General features: G+C 47.7%; 1 long non-coding RNA gene across 1 annotated transcript; it reads right to left on the bottom strand.

Annotated features, from left to right (window-relative positions):
* Positions 1 to 5,842: 5,842 nt before the first annotated feature.
* Positions 5,843 to 9,518, bottom strand: LOC106890723. The gene is made up of 3 exons (XR_001412561.1): positions 9,216 to 9,518; positions 8,620 to 8,827; positions 5,843 to 7,108 (listed from the first exon to the last, which is right to left on the bottom strand). It is a non-coding gene; the product is annotated as an uncharacterized LOC106890723 (long non-coding RNA).
* Positions 9,519 to 21,768: the final 12,250 nt, after the last annotated feature.

The following is a 21,768-nucleotide window of genomic DNA, read 5'->3' as shown; positions in this document are numbered from 1 at the left end:
CCGCCGCTCTCCGCTCCGCTCCGCGCCGCCCGGCGCAGGCGCCCTGGCACACCCCGCCCCGCCCCGGCCCGGCCCCCGCCGCTCCCCGCCCCCGACACCGATCCCATGGGATGGGACGGGATCGGTCACCCCGTGCCCGGCCCCCGCCGCTCCCCGGTGTCTCCCCCCTTCCCTCTCCCTTCCCCCGCGGCCGCGGTGCCGGTGCGCGCCCCGCGGAGAACTTTTCCGAAGGGACAAGTGGGTGTCCCGGGTGAAAGCCCGCGGCGGGAATCGTTGGCCAAAGAAGGGGCTGAGGGGGGGTCCCCGCTGGGAGGTTCAGCCCCTGGAGATGCTCCCCGCGGTGCAGGGGAAGAGGGATGGCGATTCTTTGCGTTCCCCGGGGGATTTTGGGGGGGTTTTCTCCCAAGTTGCAAACCTCCGGGGCTGCTGCTCGCCTGCGCTTTCCAGGCTGTGATGGGAGAGGACACCATGTAGCTCAAGCCCCGAGGATAAACTTGCCCAAGCCCATCGTCAAAGTGGTCTCAAAGTGCCTGCATAAGCCCAAGTGAAAGCTACACCCATGTCCTTAGTTCACGCCTTCTCGATGTTTTAGCACTTGAACTCGCAGTGTTAATTATGTTCTTTCTCATACGTTGTTTTCATAGAATCATAGAATTGCCCAGGCCAGAAGGGACCTCCGAAGGTCATCTAGTCCGACCTCCCCGCAGTCAGCAGGGACACCCCCAACTAGACCAGGTTGCCCAGGGCCTCGTTGAGCCTCACCTTGAATATCTCCAGGGATGGGGCCTCAACCACCTCCCTGGGCAACCTGTTCCAGTGCTCCACCACCCTCACAGTAAAGAGCTTTCTCCTAATCTCCAATCTAAATCTGCTCCCCTCCAGCTTGAAGCCATTTCCCCTCGTCCTGTCACTGCAGGCCTTTCTAAACAGGCTCTCCCCAGCCTTCCTGTAGGCCCCTTCAGGTGCTGGAAGGCCGATATTAGGTCTCCCCGGAGCCTCCTCTTCTCCAGGCTGAACAACCCCAGCTCCCTCAGCCTGTCCTCGTAGCAGAGGTGCTCCAACCCCCTGATCATCCTCATGGCCCTCCTCTGGACCTGCTTCATCAAGTCCATGTCCTTCCTATATTGAGGGCTTCAGACCTGCACACAGTACTCCAGGTGAGGCCACCAAAGTGGCAGAATCACCCCTCTAGATCTGCTAGCAACACTTCTTTTGATGCAGCCCAGGATGTGATTTGCCTTCTTACATTTTCCCCATGTAATTGTTTAGAAGCTGGAAGGACCTATAGCAAGGTCTGTCCACTGGGGAAAGGGCCGTGCATCCATTCATTTGCCCTTGGCCAAGACTCCTCAAAGTTACCCAGAACTGGTGCAAACCCCGCAAGGGGAAGGTAAGTAAGCGTGCACGTACCAGCTGTCCCTTCCAGGTCATGCTCTGTGCTTCCAAACCTGAAAGCTGGGCCTCATTTTGAGCAGTCTTATGCATGACCGAACCCCTTCCAGCAAGGATTTCAGTTGTCAGATGTGCGTGCGCCCTATTTTGCTGCTAATCGGGGCTGAGAAGTGACACAGGGAAACGAGGAGCCTGGGCTCCATCCTGGCGCTGCCCCAACGGCTGCCCTGCCAGCACAGCCCCCAGCCTTTCCCTGCCGTCCACGTCACGCTCTCGTCTCGCATCTTTCAAGCCATGTGTGTCCCAAAATGATCAGCTCTGGGAGCCTGTGTGCGATTGCTGGGGATGGAGCTCAGCCTAACGTCCTCCAGTGCTCAGAGATCTAGGAAGAGTGACGGGGCACCTTCCCTGCCCTTACGTCTGTCCTAGATGAAGTAGGGGAGCCTGTCCTTCCCCCCACCCTGCATCCCTATCACTCCTTTCCCCCAGGGGAGATCTCTTATATGGCTATTTCGCAAAATCCCCATCGCTGCAGGCGCTGCTCGGCAGCCACAGAAGCCACAATCTCCAGCCACCTCGAATGAGAACGCTTTGTCCAATGTCAACCAGCACAGCAGTGAGTCAGCTCCCTCCCCTGTGCCTCAGGCACCCCTGTCCCGGGAAGCAGATGGGATTGCCAGTGCTCAGGAAGTTGGAATAAGTACCTGAGCCCCTTCCAAGGAGCGGGGCAGAGCCTGCCTTCCCGGGTGTGAAGGGCAAACAGACTCATGAAATTCAAATCACCTGCTGTGTCTTAGCCCTTGTTTTCTGCCACCTCTCCAAGAGGTTTCTCTCCATTTGGAACTTTAATACTTCATTTTTGGGCTTAAAGCTGTGCTCATCCCCTATGTTTGAGCAGCAGTAACTGCCTTACATCTTCTTTCACTGGCTCTGTAACCGGCTGCCCAATTTGTCACTTTGAGGACAACGGCATGCTTTTTACTGTACCTTGACCAGTAAAACCTGGATCAGTGATCAGAGGACTAAGTGCTCAGGAGGCCTGTGAACCCAGAGGAGCGATGGTGTGGCTAACGGGGCAGGGTTCCTATCTCATCTGCGTGCCAGCTGGTGGTTGTGTCACAGGCGTGAGCTCACAGCGCAAGGAGGCTCTTGTTCACAGCTGAGAGCTGGGCGTGACGTATTTTCATCACCATCATTTTGCGGGATGTGTTATGTGACAGCTCTGCCAAGCTAAAATTCATCTGGGATCCATGTGAGTATCACATGAGCTGTGGCTGCCCTGAATAGATCTTACAGAGCTACTCATGCCTCATGGAAAAAATCTTTGAAAAACACCATTTAGAAAAACAGTTTTGCTAGTAAGATTTATGAGACGACAGATTTCCAAGGGCCATTTTCTGTTTGCTTACAAACACTAATGCAAGTGTGAGCTGTTCCGGTTGTAATCCTAATGCTGTATTCATGTCTGGGCCACTGTGTTCCCAAAAATTGTTCTTGCTGGTAGTTAACAAAACCCTCACACCTCAGCCAAAACTTTTTCTTGACTTTAAGACCTTCTCTTCAGTTTTCCTCCATGACCAGCTTCTTACCATTTTATCTCCTAGTTGCATCCGGTAAGGAGTGGCTGATGAAGCTGTTGGTGAAGCATCAGGATAGCTCCAGATGCTAGAAGCTGGTATCACTTGTAGCAGGTCAAGTATAGCCAAGATTTTTCATCATCTCCATTCCTGACCCTGCGACTGCCCAGCAGCTCGCTGCTGCAACAAGATGATTTCAGGACATCACTGCTCCAGCCACCTCTATTAAAGGAAGCCCTTGGTCAGCGATTAACAGTGTGGAGCCCATGACACGGCTGCTCCTGCCCAGGAGAGTCCCTGACACCAGCCTGATAGATAATCAGGTCATTACACCGTACAAAAACCTGCATTTCAGCATGGCCTCTCTCCCAGGGGACGGGTGGTCCTGGCTTTGCAGGAAACTGATTTAATGATTAACAGACCATTTTCATCTCTAACTGCAGTTCTAATAACAATACCCTCCTTTTTGCAAGGGTCTCTGAGCACTTTATGAACATTCATTAATGAAGTTTCACGGGGCGCCTGGGGAACAGCTGAACGTTAAGACGGGGTAGGGAGAAGCTCAGGCACATCCCTCACCCCAGCAAGGCTGGCTGCAGCCCTCCTGCCTCACCTGCAGCAGCTGGTCCAGCATCATCTCACATGGGACAACACACTCTTAACAGCTCACAGCCCACGACAGCACGGATAAAACCTGATTCAGGCCAGCTCAGAGCTTTAAGCAGAGCCCAATTCCCTTGCTTTGTTATCTCCCGTCATCATGGTTTGGTGGCCCATCTGTCAGCAGCCTCTAATCTGCTGGGATGAGTGTGCTGATGTTTTCTTCCTCCTTCAGAAGGTACCCTGCACGCTTTGGGTCCTGCTGCAAACACACACCAGCATCTAAAATGCTTCTTTCAAATAGGATATCGACCCACGGTCTTGGTCTCAAAAGCACCTCTGAAATTTCATGCTGTGCCCTGGATTTTAAAATGGGTCAAAGCTCCCCCAAGCTTCAAATCATTCTCTCAGATTTCATACTAAAACTAGAGAAAACCACAGTTTTACTGGTTTGGGGATAAAAAAACATGTCTAGTGTCTGAGAATGTTGTGGGTTTATGGCAGCACAGAGCCATGTGCTCCCACCAGAGAGCATAAAAAAAAGATGACAATGATTAAGGCTATAAACAGAAGTACAGATTATTTAATACAGGAGAAGTTATTCTTAACTTCCAGCTACAAGTAAACCCTCAATACGCTGATAGCACAGGCCTCAAGGCTTTGAAAGACTGAGTATGTGGATCTTGGGAGAAAAAGAGACTTTAAACAAGGTCCAGCCTTTCAGATGTTGAGGTTTCCTGTTGGTACACTCATCCCACCAGTATCTGTCAGTAGGAAAACCACGTACTCCTGTATTTCCCAAAACAGGAATTGTTGTTCTTAGTAATCCCACCTCACTTTTACAGGAATTGTTGTTCTTAGTAATCCCACCTAACTTTTATCAATCAGAGACGAATATGTTGTGTGGCGTCCAGTATTTCTGGAGAAGCTGGCGCTGCTCTCTAGTAGTGAGGAGGAGCTGGGATGTTGCTGCTTTGAGTCCTGGCTCTGGCAAACATTTCAACTGATGACCCTACTGCAGATACCGATTGTCCACTTTATTTGTAGAAAACCTCCCAAGTGTCAGGACACGAGTTCTGGTTAAAGCCACGGAGCAGCCAGCACGGACGGATACTGCCTAAATTCATTTGCAGAGTTGGGCCAGTAAGCTCCATCCCCAAAGGATGGACATCTCCAGCCTCCCACAGCAGAGTGGTGGGATCACATCCCATGGCTCTCTCCCCGGAGTAAATCTGTGACCATGGGATCCTAAGAAGAAAAAAGGCAACTCATCCCTTACTGGGATCCCCTGTGTCACCTTCCTCTACAATTTATTCCAACAATATCACACACAATGGAATATAAAGCTGAAGATCAATCTCATAACCATATTAAGACACTCTGGGGTGTATTTTATAGGGCCATTAATATACTTCTTGGGTGGTTAAAGTCCTTTTTGCAAGGGTCTCTGAGCACTTTATGAACATTCATTAATGAAGTTTCACGGGGCGCCTGGGGAACAGCTGAACGTTAAGACGGGGTAGGGAGAAGCTCAGGCACATCCCTCACCCCAGCAAGGCTGGCTGCAGCCCTCCTGCCTCACCTGCAGCAGCTGGTCCAGCATCATCTCACATGGGACAACACACTCTTAACAGCTCACAGCCCACGACAGCACGGATAAAACCTGATTCAGGCCAGCTCAGAGCTTTAAGCAGAGCCCAATTCCCTTGCTTTGTTATCTCCCGTCATCATGGTTTGGTGGCCCATCTGTCAGCAGCCTCTAATCTGCTGGGATGAGTGTGCTGATGTTTTCTTCCTCCTTCAGAAGGTACCCTGCACGCTTTGGGTCCTGCTGCAAACACACACCAGCATCTAAAATGCTTCTTTCAAATAGGATATCGACCCACGGTCTTGGTCTCAAAAGCACCTCTGAAATTTCATGCTGTGCCCTGGATTTTAAAATGGGTCAAAGCTCCCCCAAGCTTCAAATCATTCTCTCAGATTTCATACTAAAACTAGAGAAAACCACAGTTTTACTGGTTTGGGGATAAAAAAACATGTCTAGTGTCTGAGAATGTTGTGGGTTTATGGCAGCACAGAGCCATGTGCTCCCACCAGAGAGCATAAAAAAAAGATGACAATGATTAAGGCTATAAACAGAAGTACAGATTATTTAATACAGGAGAAGTTATTCTTAACTTCCAGCTACAAGTAAACCCTCAATACGCTGATAGCACAGGCCTCAAGGCTTTGAAAGCCTGAGTATGTGGATCTTGGGAGAAAAAGAGACTTTAAACAAGGTCCAGCCTTTCAGATGTTGAGGTTTCCTGTTGGTACACTCATCCCACCAGTATCTGTTAGTAGGAAAACCACGTACTCCTGTATTTCCCAAAACAGGAATTGTTGTTCTTAGTAATCCCACCTCACTTTTATCAGAGACGAATATGTTGTGTGGCGTCCAGTATTTCTGGAGAAGCTGGCGCTGCTCTCTAGTAGTGAGGAGGAGCTGGGATGTTGCTGCTTTGAGTCCTGGCTCTGGCAAACATTTCAACTGATGACCCTACTGCAGATACCGATTGTCCACTTTATTTGTAGAAAACCTCCCAAGTGTCAGGACACGAGTTCTGGTTAAAGCCACGGAGCAGCCAGCACGGACGGATACTGCCTAAATTCATTTGCAGAGTTGGGCCAGTAAGCTCCATCCCCAAAGGATGGACATCTCCAGCCTCCCACAGCAGAGTGGTGGGATCACATCCCATGGCTCTCTCCCCGGAGTAAATCTGTGACCATGGGATCCTAAGAAGAAAAAAGGCAACTCATCCCTTACTGGGATCCCCTGTGTCACCTTCCTCTACAATTTATTCCAACAATATCACACACAATGGAATATAAAGCTGAAGATCAATCTCATAACCATATTAAGACACTCTGGGGTGTATTTTATAGGGCCATTAATATACTTCTTGGGTGGTTAAAGTCACCCACAGCATAAATTAATGGCTCCATAAAACATACTCTGTCATATCCTATGGCTTAAATAACACACAACAGGCTGGGTATATTGGGATGTTGTTGAGCTCATTGGGTGGAACCACAAGGGCACAGAGTGACCACCAGACAGCAGGTACACCCTCAGGGATGCTGGCCTCAGGGTGTCTTGCAGATTGTGTGAAACCAACAGTCATTATAAAAAGCAAGATTCTAAAACAAAATCCTACACAATTAAAAATCGTAGGTCTCATTAGCTTTCATTACCATTTGTGCTCCCTGAGTTTATTAGTCTTTTTCAGGCATATCTTCCCTGCAGAAGCTGTTGCTATTCCAGGATATGATTGCTGTGGGTGCGGCTGTTTGGCAAGGAGGGAGTCAGGCTGCTCCCAGCCTTGGAAAGGGCCCGAAAAGTCCGGAGTGGAGGGGAGAGGGTACAGCCTGTTGGTTACAGCAAGGATCAGACTGGCATTGTGAAGGAAGCAGAGCTTGCCACATGTTTCAACTCCTATGAATTTCAGGCAGATATTATGGGAGTGGAGGTCTGGTTCACACAGGAGCATTTCCAAACACTATTTCCAAAAAGGAGAAAAAAAAAAAATTGAAAAAGAAAAGTCTTGACTTTTCTAGTCTTTCTTGACTATGATCTAGTCACAGAAGGAGCAAGTTCCTGCCCCTAGTCTGGTAGATATTAAGTCGCATTCTTCCCTAGGAATTTTTCTTGTGCTATTTTAATGGTTCCACATGAGTTACCAGAGACTTTTCAGCAGACAATAGTTCTGCCCTGCTAAGATAAGCTATCCCGATTCATCTGTCTCAGCTGATAAACCTCCCCCCTTTCTGCTTCTGCTGCACAAAAAAGGAAAAGGACTCACATTTTTGCTCAACTCAACTGTCCAAGGCACCAACACTCGCCTAAACTTCAGTCTCATTCACTCCTCCTTTGTTACCCTCCTCCTTCCCCATGCAGATACCCAGAGAGTCACTTCGTGCCCTCAAACTCCACCACCAGCTCTTCTGAGACTAATGGAGATGCCGTTCCTGTCCTTCCCCTGCTTTCTACACAGTACCACTTCTCTATCGCATGCTCTGTATCTTCTCTCTATTTTCTCTATCTATCTTCAAGGCATAAAACTTGCTATTCATTCCCCCTAAAAAATCCTGAAAACTAGCAGGAGACAGCTAAATCAGGAAAGACTTCTGCTATAAGTCTTTATGGCGCCATAAAGAAAAGGCAAAGTCTGAACCTTTCAAAGATGCTGCGTGTTGAGTAAGTTGATAGTCCCTTGTGATGGATGTGTATTCGAGTCGGGTGGCTTAAATACAGAAAAAAAAAGCTGGAAGAAAAAGCTTGGAAAAAACTCACCTCTCTCCCATAGCACAGCCTGGTTCAAACAGCTCGTGTGGAGCTAATTAAAGGTGTCAATCTCATGATTTGGTTTGAAAATAAAACTAGCCACAAAGGCTCAGCTTCCCAAAACTAACTGGCACACGGGATTGAGTCGGTGCAGTATCTTGTCTGCCAGCTTCACTATACAGGGTTTTTTTTTCTCAAAAATGAAGAACTGAAGCACAGAATCATAATAGCAATTCTGAATAAAGAATAAACTGCAGAAATCCCTTCCCACCCAGTAAAAACTCTAAACGGGGAAAAGATTTCTACAATAGAGAATCGATTTCACCCTTACCAAAAAATTGCTCAAGTACCCTCAATAGGATTAAAAAAAATATATTAGTAAGTAGCAATAAAGCAGGATGATGGGACAAGCTGAGGTTTTGGGAAGGAGTTCCTCTGGAGCAGTATCTATGTGTTCTTCCTTCAACAGTGAGGAATAGCTGGGAGGTCCCTCTCTGGATCATAATTATAATTCTGGCAAAAGCCATGACAGACAAGGCAGCAACATGCAGCACGGCCCTGATCCTGCAGCCATCTGGGGACTGGCTTTACTTTGCTCATGAGAATAATTTACAGGCATCAGACAAGCCACATGTGTAAGGCTGAGCACACACATAAATGTTCTCAGAAGCAGAGCCAATTAACACACCACAAGATATCACTCAGTGATTTAGAAGATATACAAACCCTGTCTTGCTTTTTGAAGCACTGAAGCAGAAGAATTCATGGCGGTGTCTGATGCTATATCTTCACAGAGATGTCCCTGATCAGCTTACTGCTTGCTGGTCCCACAAGAGCATCTTTACGCTGAAGCAGCATCTACTGAACGTACGGGCTTGGTCCAACAAAAGCAGCATCTTGGATAGGAGGCGCTTCCCCTGCGGTGCCATACCCCCTGTGGAAAGATTATGATCATCATTACTATTTATATATAATAACAGCCAGAAGCCTTGGCTGGGATAAATGGCTCCCAGGGTTAATGTGGCCAAACAAAGGGAGATGCTCCGTTTCTCCAAGCAGCTCCAAAGAGGAACCCGGGGCCTGGGAGCAGGTCAGTGGCAGTTGGGATTAGGATTCCTGACTCCCTGCCTGGCGTCCTAATATTAGCTCGCATTGTCTCCCAGACCCTCTCGTCATTCTTTTGCATGAACCGTGGGCCCGAATTAGCATGTCTCGCTGCAGAATCTGCCAGCCCGTCCTGCGTTGTGCTAAAATAGTCGGGGACTGAGCAAACATCATGGGAACAGCTCTCGTACAGCCTATGTGGGCTAAGTTGTTCCTACAGCATTGTTCGCTCCTTGTTTTCCTAGCATCGTCTCAGAAGTATGAGGGGCCGGATCCCGGAGCTGTGGGCTCTCCGCTTGTTCGTGCTCCAGCCTGGTCCTGCTCTCCAGTGCGGCGCAGAGATGAAAAGCCAGCTCAGCAGCAGCTCTGCTGGGAGCCAGCTTTGGGAAGAAGTGTTAACAAATAAACTCCAGTTGGGTGGCAGATGAGCAGACCAAGAAGCGAGCGGCAGCGCTCGGGCTTGTACGACCGCCAGCCCATCCTCGCGGCACACGTCAGCCTCCTCCTTGGTGTGGGTTTTACGAGCCTCCTTCCCTTGTTTCGTGTTCAGCGATGGGCTGATCGGTTTTTGTCTGCCACGTGGGCTTCTTATCTCATCGTGTCCTCCAGCTGCGAGCTCAGGGCTGCCCATAAAAATACACAGCACCCAGCACAACGGGGCTGTGGGCTGATAGTGTTTCGAGCCGGTGCCCGCAGTGAGTTTCGGTTGGCTTTGAGTCAAGCTCCTCCTGCTACCAGGGGCCGATGGCATTAATTTCCACCACATTCATTATCCTCGCATGGAGCAACCCCCATCTCTGTGAAGCGGGGCTTTAATTGGAAGCAGAGAGATATGGGGAAACCGCAACAAATCCCATCTTGACTGTGGGTCACTCAGTAAATACCCACCATCTCCTCCCCAGGTAGGGGAGTGCTTGAAAGGCACGGAGGGTTGAGCAGAGCAGCAGGTAAAGTGAGAAGGGGATGGCGTGGGAGAACCTGGACCTCCAGGACCCAGTCACAGGACTGGTTTTATAAGGTGCATGCAGGGTCTTGGCCAGCAGCAACTGAAAGACAAGCGACTCACTGAATATTATCCCTTTCTGGCAACAAGATCAGTGCAGTCAATTAGCTGTAAAATCTGAATCATGTCTCTGGCAGGCAGGCTCGAAGAGGAAGCGGCTCCACCTTCCTGCTCTGCCCAACGGAGGTCAAAGCGTCCACTGCAAAGCGTTCTGCCGACAGCAGCTTGCCAGACCCGTCACCAGCAGCCACCGCAGAGGGGATAAATCAGAATATTGCTCCCGTCACGCAGCGGGGACAGCTCAACTCCCAGCCCTCAGCATGAGGTCATGGAGGCTTTCCACAATCCAAGGACCACTTAGGAAAACCCTGAGCAAGATAGCCATCCACACAGCACCACGTATGGATGGACATCATATCTCCCACACATCCTTCAACACCATTTTACTGCTAGGCTCATTTCTTTTTTATTACTGTAGAATTAAATCTTAACACTCCTGGACTTGCATCAAATGAGCTTTCAGTTGAAGATCTGGATCCATGGAAACAGAATTGTGTTGTACAATGACGGACTCAGTCCACTGCCCAGCAGAGGGCCAAAACTGGGAGAAGGGAGCCCATCAGAGGATGGCCCGCAGTGAATTACTCATGCCTGCTTTTGGGAGCTGTTGCTCCCCAACGACTCTTTAGAGACAACATCTGAAGCAACAGAACAGTCTTTGCATTTCTAATATGCTGGCATTTCTAATAACGCTGCTCCTGGCATATACCTTCCTGGTTTCCACCTCCTCTGTGTGTCACTAGGCCTTACCACTGGAAACGAGTTGTCTTTGTCCTCCATGACACAACGGGGACTAGACTCCAGGCACATTAGCAAAGTCGGAGGCTTGCTTTGGACAGGGGCCAATTTCAGCATGTCGATAATTTATAAAATCGCATTGCTCTCCCGCCAAGCAAGTTTCAGTTCCTAGATGATTCAGCAGCAGCACCACAAGGAAATATGGATGTGAAAAGTCCCCGTAGGAATTCCTGTGAAATTCTGCATTAAAATAAAATGCCCCAAGCCCAGCAGTAGGATGGAAATTGGGAATTAAGGATCACTCCCTCTGTGCCTGCAGGGACTCCTAAAACCTGGGAAATTTTTAGTGGAGTTTCAGGGCAGGAAGAGGAGAAAGAGCAAAGGCAGAAGACCAGAGAGGGGGAGGATTCTGGGGTGGAGGAGGAAGGGAAATAAAGCTCCAGGTTTTGTTTTGGCCACTTTGCAAGCGCTGCAACTCTGTTGTCATTGAAAACATGAAAATCCTCTGTGCAGGTAAGGGGAAAATTAGAGTGAGAAACCTCTACAAACAGTTTTTCGGAAGGCAGGCTGGGAAATGGGAAGTATAAAGAGCCAAGGACAGCTCCAAAGCCCATCCGAGCACTTTGGGTTTTGGATGTGATCCATGTCTATTTTAAAGACGGATGAGAAAAGGAAATATAAAAGGAAAAGTACCACAAAACTGCCCAATGCAAATTAATTTCTGATAGGGCATGGAAGCCAAAGATGAAATATTCATCTCTTTGTGTCTTCTGACCTCTTCCAATTCATTATCCTAATGTGAGCTCCAGTACCACAGCTAGCTTTTGCCTGCACGCAAAGTCAGCAGAGACCAGGTGGCACTTGCACAAGGTATAACAGCTCTTCTGAACAGATTTCAAAGGGAGACGGAGTGAAGGGGACTAAGAGCTATAAAACCACTGCAATGGCACTAAGTTATTTCAAACGTAGTTACTGGATAAATTCCTATTTGCTCAGAAACACTTCCCAAGAGAGAGCACATCCCCAGTTCCCTGCTTTTATCATTTGACTCTATTGCCCACTCACCCTGCGATGCCCAGGAGCACTTTGCAAGGTCGAGGGGCTGTTTCTGAGCAACCTGAACCCCATTGAAGCAGCCTCTTCCCCTTAAGTGAGGTTTTCCAGCCTGGTCCTGGCAGAGACCTCACCTGTGTGCAATTTGGCAGCCACCCCACAATTTGAGGCACTCAGCATCCTGCAGCCAACCCTCCCTGCCTGCCTCCCTGACCTGCCGTGTGCCTGCCTTTACTGCCGTCAGTCGTCTCCACAAGCAGCATTTTCATCCTTCCTTTCATAAAGAAAATCCGTTTACATTTCACGGTGCAGCACAGACCTGATCCTCTATTCTTACAGCCATGGGAATCCTACCACGGGCTCCCCGGCAGCCAGGGCTGGCTGCTGTACTCAGCCTATTGAAATTCCCTGTATTTTAAGTCCTCCTGGTTTTAATTGCTGCTCAGCGCTGACATTTCAAAAGGATGCTTCTTTGCTCCTTCTTTTGTGTGGAGCCTGTTTGTGTTTTTTTGCTCACTGCTGTCTCTTCCCTGGAGCCCTTGCTAATGAATGCAGCATGCTGGTGACCTCTCCATTATAAATAGTTTAATATTTTTAAATAAATATGGGATGGTGCCATGATTGTGTGGGTATTTCATCTAGCCTGCAGCATAAGGAGCCAGAGCTGACAAAGGCAACCGCAGCTTTATTTGTCATTCTCTTGCTTGTTTGTCACAGAAAGCAAGAAGAAGGGGCCAGGACCCTGTACTGCAATGTACAGCAGCAGATGTGTTATTCTAAATGTATCACAAGAAGCTGCTCCTCACCCTCGTGCAGCAGATGGATGCAATAAAGAGAAAACTTTTGGGTTGTTATTTGGTTACTTGCAGTCTATAGCGCTGCAAAACTATTAGCTGAGCCACAGAGTGAATCAGAGGAAGGTACATGGTGGGGGGGGGGCAATTCTGTTATATGTTTTTTCCACTGCATTGCAACAGAATTAACACATTAGCCTGACATTTAGCTGATATAATTTATTCCTAATTTGGGAACAAAATTCATTCTGAGCAGTAATATTAAAACATCAAAACCCAAACCAAACCAAAAGTGACAAAGGAGAAGAGAAAGGAGACGAGCCTGAGTTCAGGTCAAATTTGGCAACATGGAAATTAAGTTTTCAGCCCATCAACTTCTGTGTTCCTAATTTCCCTTCTTTCCTTCTGGGTGTATCCAGATTTCTGCTCTATGCAGGTCACATGGGGTAGGTCAAAATTTGCTTGTTCCTCACAAGAAGCTTCTCAGACAGTAATAAACTCCTAGAAAGTTCACCCAAATAGTACCCAAGGATTGCCTTCCCACAGGCAACTCCCAGGTGGCATGAAGCCAGGATTGATGCTCCACATCTTCCATTCCCAGCCTCTGATTTTACCGAGGCATGGGGTGTGAACAGGGACCGCTGCCAACGCAGTAATTTACAGCAATGCAATCCATCCCCATGGACAAGGAGGAGCAGCGATAGCTGATACCAGCTGTTCCCCAAATGTTTCCACCGACAAGCCTGCTTCTGGGCTTAAAAATCCAGCTTCCAGATTTGAGAAACCCACTTTTGCGGTTGCAAGATTCCTCCTGCAGCCAAGCATCCATCAGGCTCGTTGCACTGCTGCCTCCTCGCTGGGTTCCTCTCCCTTACACCCACTTTACTCATGCAAGAGGGTGCACAGTCATCCCTGATGATGTGCCCTCCTGCCTGCTGCAAGCCTCCAAACTCAGATAAGCACCTTTCTCCCCCTCTGAGTAGTCATCTGAACTCCCAAGTGCCACGTCTAAGCCCCATCAGCCTTTCTCCCTTTGAGCCTGGCTCGCTGGAGAACCACTTAACTTGTGCACGCTGTAGTCCTTCTCCATGGAATAGCAACAATTAAACAATCTCATGCAAGTGGATGGGGAATGAAGGTCACAGTTATTTTTAAGTGACTTTACGCTGAGATTAATGAGGAGGCAGTCTGAAGCTATACACAGCTTCTTGCTTGCTATTTCTGACCTCATTCCTTCCCGTGCAGCTTCCTCCGATGGTGTTGTACCACAGGAGTGGTGTAAGGGAGGATGTCTCGACGCACACCAAGCCTCACCATCACACATGCATTTACCCCCAAAATGGGGAGTTTGTGCATTAAAACACCGTACTCACCTGGCATGGACTTCAACTGTTGGTATTAGGAATAGCAGAGAAAATGTGTGCCCTCAGGAGCAGCAAGAGACAACCAGCAGCTCTCCTGCCCCTGGAGAGTAAAGAGAGGCAAAAACATATAGTGAAAGAGACACTTTTGGAAACAAAAAGCTTTGCAAAGAGCAATGTGACACCACCTACCTCAGCCCCAGAGCTTGGAGTGTGAACTGAACTCAGTGGTACAGCAGAGAGGTATAATTACCTAATTGCCTCTAAATCGTGTCATTTATTAAATGCCTTACATGGTGCCTTGGCCTCTGGAGGAGACGGTCTCTGCCCTGGGCAGTTCCCCCCACACCAGCCTGCCCATCACACCAGGTCCCATGAGCTGGCAGGGTGACAGTCCCCAGGGAGTCCATGGCCCCTGCACTGCCTGCCTTTCCTTCGCCCTCTCCTCTGCTCCCCAACGGTCAAACACTAGTTGTGATTCATCAACTGCCTGAAATTATATATATTAAAAAAAAAAAAAATCAGAAGTGCCCTGTAGATTTAAGCTTCCCCTGGGAGCCAGGTTGGGCATAAGTGCCATGTTATTAACCACTGGAAAACAAGTGTGAGAGCACTGATTAAGAAAGTGGAGGGGTGGGAAATAAAACAATTTTCCCCATAGTTTCTGAACTGCAGTTCACAAAACATTACATTTCTAATTATAAACCCAGGAAGTTTTAATGTAAAAAGTGACTTGTGCGACAGTATAGGTTTTTCTGCTCATTAAAATATCCCTTGAGTCTAATTTCCTTGCCCTTAATCCTGAACCTTAAGGCTTGCACAGGTAAGTATGTAATTAACACAAATTTCTCTCGATTATACAGTTCCTGCAGCATTGCAGGGCTGGCTGTGCTGGAGCTGGATGCTGTTAGGTGCTGTGTTCCCCAAATCCCTTTGGGTAACAGGGCAGTGGGTCCCAGGTCCTCTGCTGTGTCCCCAGGTCACAAACCACAGTGTGCTAGAAAGCTGCATCCTTGCTCAGCTACGTTTGGGGGAAAGGATTCCTAACCAAAATACATGGGCAACCCTTGAGGGTGATGCAGGGGAACAGAGGGCCAAATCTTTGAGGAAAGCACTTCCCCAGGGAGAAGCTGCTGCAGATCTGCCCCAAACATCATCTTTTCTCCAAGCAGCCAAGCGATACCAACTGCTCTGCATCATTGCAGATACCAGTGCTGTAGAAAGCCTTCCTGGCAAGCTGGGGCTGGTGATAATGAGAAGACATTCAGCTCTCAGTTGGCTTGAAGCAATTCTCCTCTACTCTGCGGTGAGCATCAGGGATGAGTTTTGTGAAGCCAGCTACCCGGTGGGGAGGAATAAGGTTGTTGAACAGGTTTGGATCCACAGAGGGAACACTGGGCTCTCCAGTGAACTACCTTTGCTTCTGCAATGCAGGGGTCTGACCCTCTCAAACACTGGGAATCTCAGTCCTGGAAACAAGCCAACCATCCTCCAAGCTGCCTCAGAAGAGGAGATATATGTCCATTACATCAACATAAGTCCCATTTACAGCACTTCGTGCTCAGAGGTGCAGCTCAAGGCATGTTTCATTTAACAAGTAAAGACTTTCTGTGAGTTATTTCCAGTTTAGGTGAGATGGAATAGGGTTATTTGCCCAGATTTATACACCCCACCAAGGCCAAGCAAGGCTTGACACCCAGGTCATCTGCCTTCCAGCCCTGCTTGGCTGACTGACAGCCTCCTTTCCCTCTGTGTTTGAAGTGTGAATACATTAAGTCCAGGGTTTTCTGCATTTATCACAACAAAGGCGGTCATATCTACAAATGTAAGCAGTGTGAGGCAGGCGAGGCTAGAAGTAGCTTTCTCTTCATGTGGGAAGCTAATTTCCCCCAGTGCCCTACAGCCTCCTGAGCCTCAGGCACCACAACCAGCACAGCAGATGAATCCTCCTCTCCAGCCCTAACCCAGAGCCCAAATCACAGCTTCAGAGGAGCTGAGCCCTTTTCTCCAACACTCAAGGAAGAGATAAACATCACCTTGCAAAGCTAGCTCCCACCTCCACCACCCAGTCCATGAGCCAGCTCCAACAGCAGGACCCTCTGCCTTGAGGAACAGCCCCATGGGACAAGGAGGGCTACAGCACCCACAGCCACACACCACTGCTGCCTGCCCCAGCAGAAGGGCCCCAGCTCACCCCTCCTGCCCCAGAGCCTGCTCAGATGCAGGGTCCCCCTTCTCATCCCAGCCAGAGCTGGGCACCTTTCTCAGGGAACTTCATGATGTTTGCTCCAGCCCATGCTGAGTGGAGATAAGTCCCCAGGAGAAGCTCCACCACACCAAGCCGTGTGTGAGCAATCGCCCAGCAGATAACAGCAGCTTTCCTACACACCACTGCCAGTAACCAACTCATTTCCCTCTGAAGTTGAGGATGAAAAATAAGATGTAAAACCAAATTACACTCTGTTTATGTACATAATTCCCTGTGCATCTGGGTAAGAGCATGCCCGTGGCCTATATTATGCTGCATCTGATTCTCATTAGGTGCTTGCGATGCCTTCTTGATAGGGTTTTATTGCTCTGGGTGACACACAGAGTTATGGCCTGGCTGTTTGCTCTCTGCCACTGCCCTGGTGTGGCCATCGGCTGCAGGGCCCGCCACAGCCCGCTCTGAGAGGATCCATAAGACAGTTTTCTCAAATGACAGCCCCGCCGGTTAATAGCTAGAAATAAAGCCAGAGCTCTCTAAAGTGAATTTTGTAAATTGGCTGCCAGGGCTTTATTTACAGTAACCAAGACTGGAGGAACCAAAGGCAGAGCCTGGACGTGGCCCTGGGCAGGCCAGAGCCGAGCAGCACCCCCTTGCACCAGCCAAGACTCTGGACCCAGCCAGGACCTGGAGTTTTTCTTTAAGAGTTAAACTTTGTACGACTATATATATATCGTTCGACTCCGTGGCCAGCTTCCCAAGAGAAGATGTTTTGCAAATATGCTTTTCTTTCTGTAAATTACCCCAGCCAGTCCCTGTGCTGTAGCCTCACCCATGAGCAAAAGCAGATTCCAGCCCATTGCTGGGTGAGCAGGGAAAGAAGCACAGAGGGAATCCAGCTGATCAGGTGTTAAGCCTCATCTTAAGCAGTTTTAGTATTTTGTTCTTCAGGGTCTTGATTTTACCAAAGAAATTAGTGTTCTGGGATATGCACAGAAGCAGACTGAATTCTTTCCTACATTCATCGCCTTCAATCGAGGGGAACATTATCAGTTGTAGCCTACGATGCATATCAGAATACTATCTACCTAGATAGCATTCTTGCTTGTAAAATGCAGATCTGCCTTGCAGTAAAAATCCCTGCTGTAATCTGCAACAAAGAGATTTAATATACTTAGAGATTTTTTTTTTACTGGCAAAGTAACAGGAGAGCTACAGGTTACCCAAAATCAGAACTTGTTTAACTCTTCAGAGAGCAACAGTTATTCTCGTACATATTCAAAGCCTTAACTTCCCAGCATTAATACAGAAAAAAAAATGCATAAAAGTGGGGAAAAAAAACCCAAAACACTACAACCTCAACAGTTTTTGATGCACAACTGAGATCTCTTAGCAGCCTCCAAATAATCAGCTCTCCTGAACAGAAGAGTAGACCAAAAGAAAAAAAAAAAGAAAAAAAACCAGCATTCCTTACCACCTTTATGGCCTGAGGGAGTGGAATGCCTCTGCAGGACCACCACAGCACCTACCAAACCCCACAGACTCTCCGGGGATACAGAAATTTCTGGGAACATCATCTAGGCGGCCAACTTCCTGCACAGGAGTCTGAGATCCCACTTGCATGAGATTTATCATCCTCCTCCTTATTTTCTTCCTTAGCACTATCCCTGTGCCAAGAGATGAGGCTCTGAGACCCTGGGCTGCCATTATATCCCTTATCTGCAACCAGCCCAGCACCCAGTGGCCAGAATTAACTCCATTAAATTTATAAAGCAATTAGAACTGGGTGAGCAATGCCAAAAAATCTCAGTGAAAGTCCTCTCAGCTTTTTAAACAAATTCATTCCAGCTGGGTTCATGCTCCTGGTGCTTTGGCTTCCCACCCAGATCCCAGCATGGGAGGTCAGAGGTAAAAACAGCTTTGGAAGGGGTGAATTTTAAGTGAGAATCAGAAGCTATATGCAAATACTGAGCTGAAGTGAGGGTCCATGCAAACAGGAAACACTCACAGGCTGTGGGAGTTAAATGGCTAATTAAATCAGCACAAGCATTGGGTCTACGAATGAGCTATGGGTCAGGGATTGTGGGAAAAAAAGCATTCATGGAACTGATTAATTGAAGGGAGTTGTGATCTGTCTACAAATAATTCAATCGAGTAATTAGAGCTGGGCAAGGAAATGTTTTTGCTCGTGGAAGATTTTGAAATATTTCTTTGTTTTAACTAGGGACAAAAGAAATGCAAACTGAAAAGGAAAAGAAAATTCAGACAAGGTCCACCCTGAGTCTGCTTAGGTTAGTTTGAAATGTGCTGTTTCCTCTCTGGCCTTACAATAATTCTGTTTTATAATTATTTTACCTTTGAATGTGAAGAATGCAGTGCAGACTTGATATCTGGAAAGCAGTTTCATTTTGAACATTGAAAACATTTCAAAGTGTTAAAAAAGCTTCATTGAAATGTGTCTTTTCAAGGTGAAAAAGACATTTTCAACAAATCAGCATTACTTTTAGGGGAAAAAAATCTTCAAGTTAAAAATCCACGACCCTCTCAGTCCTTTATCCATCGCATATTCCTGAGGTCTAAAGGCAAGAGCCTTGGAAGAGATTAAGTTTTCTTAGTTAACTTAAATGAGACAATCCATCAAACAGCATTTATTAATTATCCAGACATTGGAAACAGAATAGGACCAAGTGAAGTGGGACGGGAGGGTCGCAGTCCGTATCTCCCACATCTCCTCAGTCCACTGCTTTTCTTCTTTTAATTATCTTAGTTATCTCGCATGAGATATCAGTCAAAAGCCAAGCATTTCTCCAAAGGCAAGACGGGGGAGATAAGATTTCAGTTGACTCTCAAAATCATGATGGTGTGGCTGCTTTTCCTGTGACAAAAGGGTGTAACACAAGCAGGGCACAAAGGCAATAAAGTTCCCCACTCTCTGAGGACTAAAAGTGAACTAATGTACACTTGGCCCTGGAGGAAACATCATGTGAGTAAGGATCTAGTCTGACCTCAAAGTTCCCTTTAAAGTCCCCCAAGGGAGGGCCTTAAAGGGTCACTTTTTTGGGTAAGTATAAAGTAGGCATTGATTAGGTTCTATTAATGTAACTTTGGCATACAAAGGCAAGAAGAGTGAATTGGTCAATTTTGATCATTTTGAAAGTTTCTCTGCCACGCCTGAATGATGTTTGATTAAATTTTCTCTGGGAAATGTTTGATTTGGTTGATTGACTCTGAAGAAATGAAGTTATATACTTTATCTGAATGGCGATGCAGTTCACAGCGACAGACTGTTCGAAGTGGCTGGCTCAGGAGCAGGATGTGAGACATCCTGTCAAATACTATTTCTTAATTATCTGGGTATTGGGAGAAAAAATAACCACAGGGAGAGAGACACAAGGGTTGCAGTCCAGGGCTCCCACATCTCCTTGGTCCAGCACTATTATTCTTTTTGGACTAGTGTTATTTGCTTCCTGACCGTGTATATGATTTCCAGATTTCATCCTGACACAAGTGCTTTCATAAAGGTGATTAGCAATTTTTGATTGCTTCTTTGATTAAGGTGAAGGAGAAAAAGCTTCAGCAAACATCTCCAAAGCCCAAGAAAGGATTCTTCATCCTTCACTTCTGGATGGTAAAATTAGCGTAACAAAAAAAGGTTGCTGGGGCAAAAAATCCCAACTTTTTAATAAATGATTGCTCTTAAAAGGCCTTCCACCTCAGGATCTCAAATCAATTTAATTAGAAACTGTAAACTTAATTAGACCTCAGAACAACCCTGCCACTGGGGCAAATATCTGAATAATGGAGAAGTGTCTATCAGGGGCCAAATTCAGTCCTGGCCAGGCTGGCAAATGCATTAGAAAGGCAGGCAGAGCAGCTGAAAAATGGCAAAAGCAGAAACTCTACTGAAAAAACACCTGATAGACACAGCTTCCACCGCAGACCAAACTGTTTTGGAAAGTGTCATTTGGAGGAAGAAGCCCAAAATGGCACCTTGGACATCCCGTGCTGCTGCCAGGCATCCTGGGTCACTTGTGGCGGGATGAAGTGGAGCTTGGGCTGTTCCTGGGTCTAGGAGGAGAGGAACAAGCAAACCAAGGTGTCCTCAAGCTCAAGGCCTTCTCCAGGTCTCCTGCAGAGAAGAGGCGATTTTTAGAGCAGTCTCACGTGCAGGTTACACGGTTCATCCCCAAGGTCTAGTCCCAGCAGCCCAGAGACACATCACCTGGGCAAAGGAAACAACATTGCAGATAACACTGAAATAGCAACATGTCTCAACAGTTGGCAAACTGTTAGAAAGGTGACTTTATTTTGCTCTATGCCCAGGGACAAAGGACTGGCAATGTAATGACAGGGAACTGTTTGATTCCTGACTGGCAATAGAGAAACTGGCAGAAGCACCACCTGGCTTTTTGCAGAAAGAAACAAGGTCAAGGACTTAGCTCATCCCATCTGTGGTATTTTTATGCTGCGATTTATATTACAGTGGGAGAAAGAGGCCTTGTCAGAAATCAAGACCCCCATCGTCCAGGAAAAACACAAGAGGAAAGGCAGAACATATCTCAAAGCCTTTGTGCTCCAGCTCCCCAGAGTCCTCTTCAGAGAAGGCCACTCAATCTGTGGGATGTCGGGGAGATGATGGACTTCAGATGGACCTGGTACTGCAGACGCCTGCAAAGACCTCATGGCTCTGCTGAGGAACCACCAGCGTGGCTGGAGTTCACCGGACAGGGGCTGGGAGAGAAAGGGGATGCGAATGCACCGGGGGTCCAGCCCACAGGGTAGGAAACAAGATGCAGCTCTGCCACTGCTCACTGGGCTGGTATTTTGCAGGAATTTACTCCCTTTTCCCTAGACACCTTTGTACCTCACTGACAGTATCGTAAAACTAACCTAAAGCCTTATGGATGCTATAAGCATCCTCCTGCATGAATTATGGCCTCAGTAAAAAAACAATTTCCACTCCCAGTTACATCAATAGAAGTCTTCAAATGATGATTTCGGCTTTGCCTCAGTGCCTTTGACAGACACGGGCCCCTTGGGTCCACTTTGGCTGCGGCTCACACATTTTCAGTGGAGCTGCACTGGGAACACGGGTTCCTTCAGTCTCCTAAAACCCCAGGTGGTTTGGGGAGAAGTTGATGCTGAAGATGTAAAGAGTGGGGATTGCAGTAGGAGGGGGGCACGATGCCCTGCGGCATCCCGGTGCTGGCTGTCCTTGGGGAGGAGGGCTGGGGCTGGGATCCCTGCAAGGAAGAGACAGGCTTAAAGGAGGAACAGAACTCGTTTTCTGCTGAAACCTCATTCCCCATCTCCATAACTCTGTTGGTTCCTTCAATTCCTTCACTCTCCTGCTTAGGCCACCATCCTCTGCTGCTCTAAGGAAGTTTTTCCCATAGTGAGGACACAAGTGTTTTCCCTGGATAGAATTTAGGCTCCTTCATGGAAACTTAATTGCATCCTGAATGGAAAAAAAAAAAAAAAAAAAAAAAACATAGGTCTTTAACCTATTAGGAAAAACAGTACTCTCTAGGAAGAAATAAAGATTTTAGATGGAAA

The sequence above is a fragment of the Calidris pugnax genome, unplaced genomic scaffold, assembly GCF_001431845.1.
Source record: "Calidris pugnax isolate Ruff unplaced genomic scaffold, ASM143184v1 scaffold81, whole genome shotgun sequence".
NCBI classification, from domain to species: Eukaryota; Metazoa; Chordata; class Aves; order Charadriiformes; family Scolopacidae; genus Calidris; species Calidris pugnax.
This window is presented reverse-complemented; position numbering and strand designations above follow the sequence as displayed.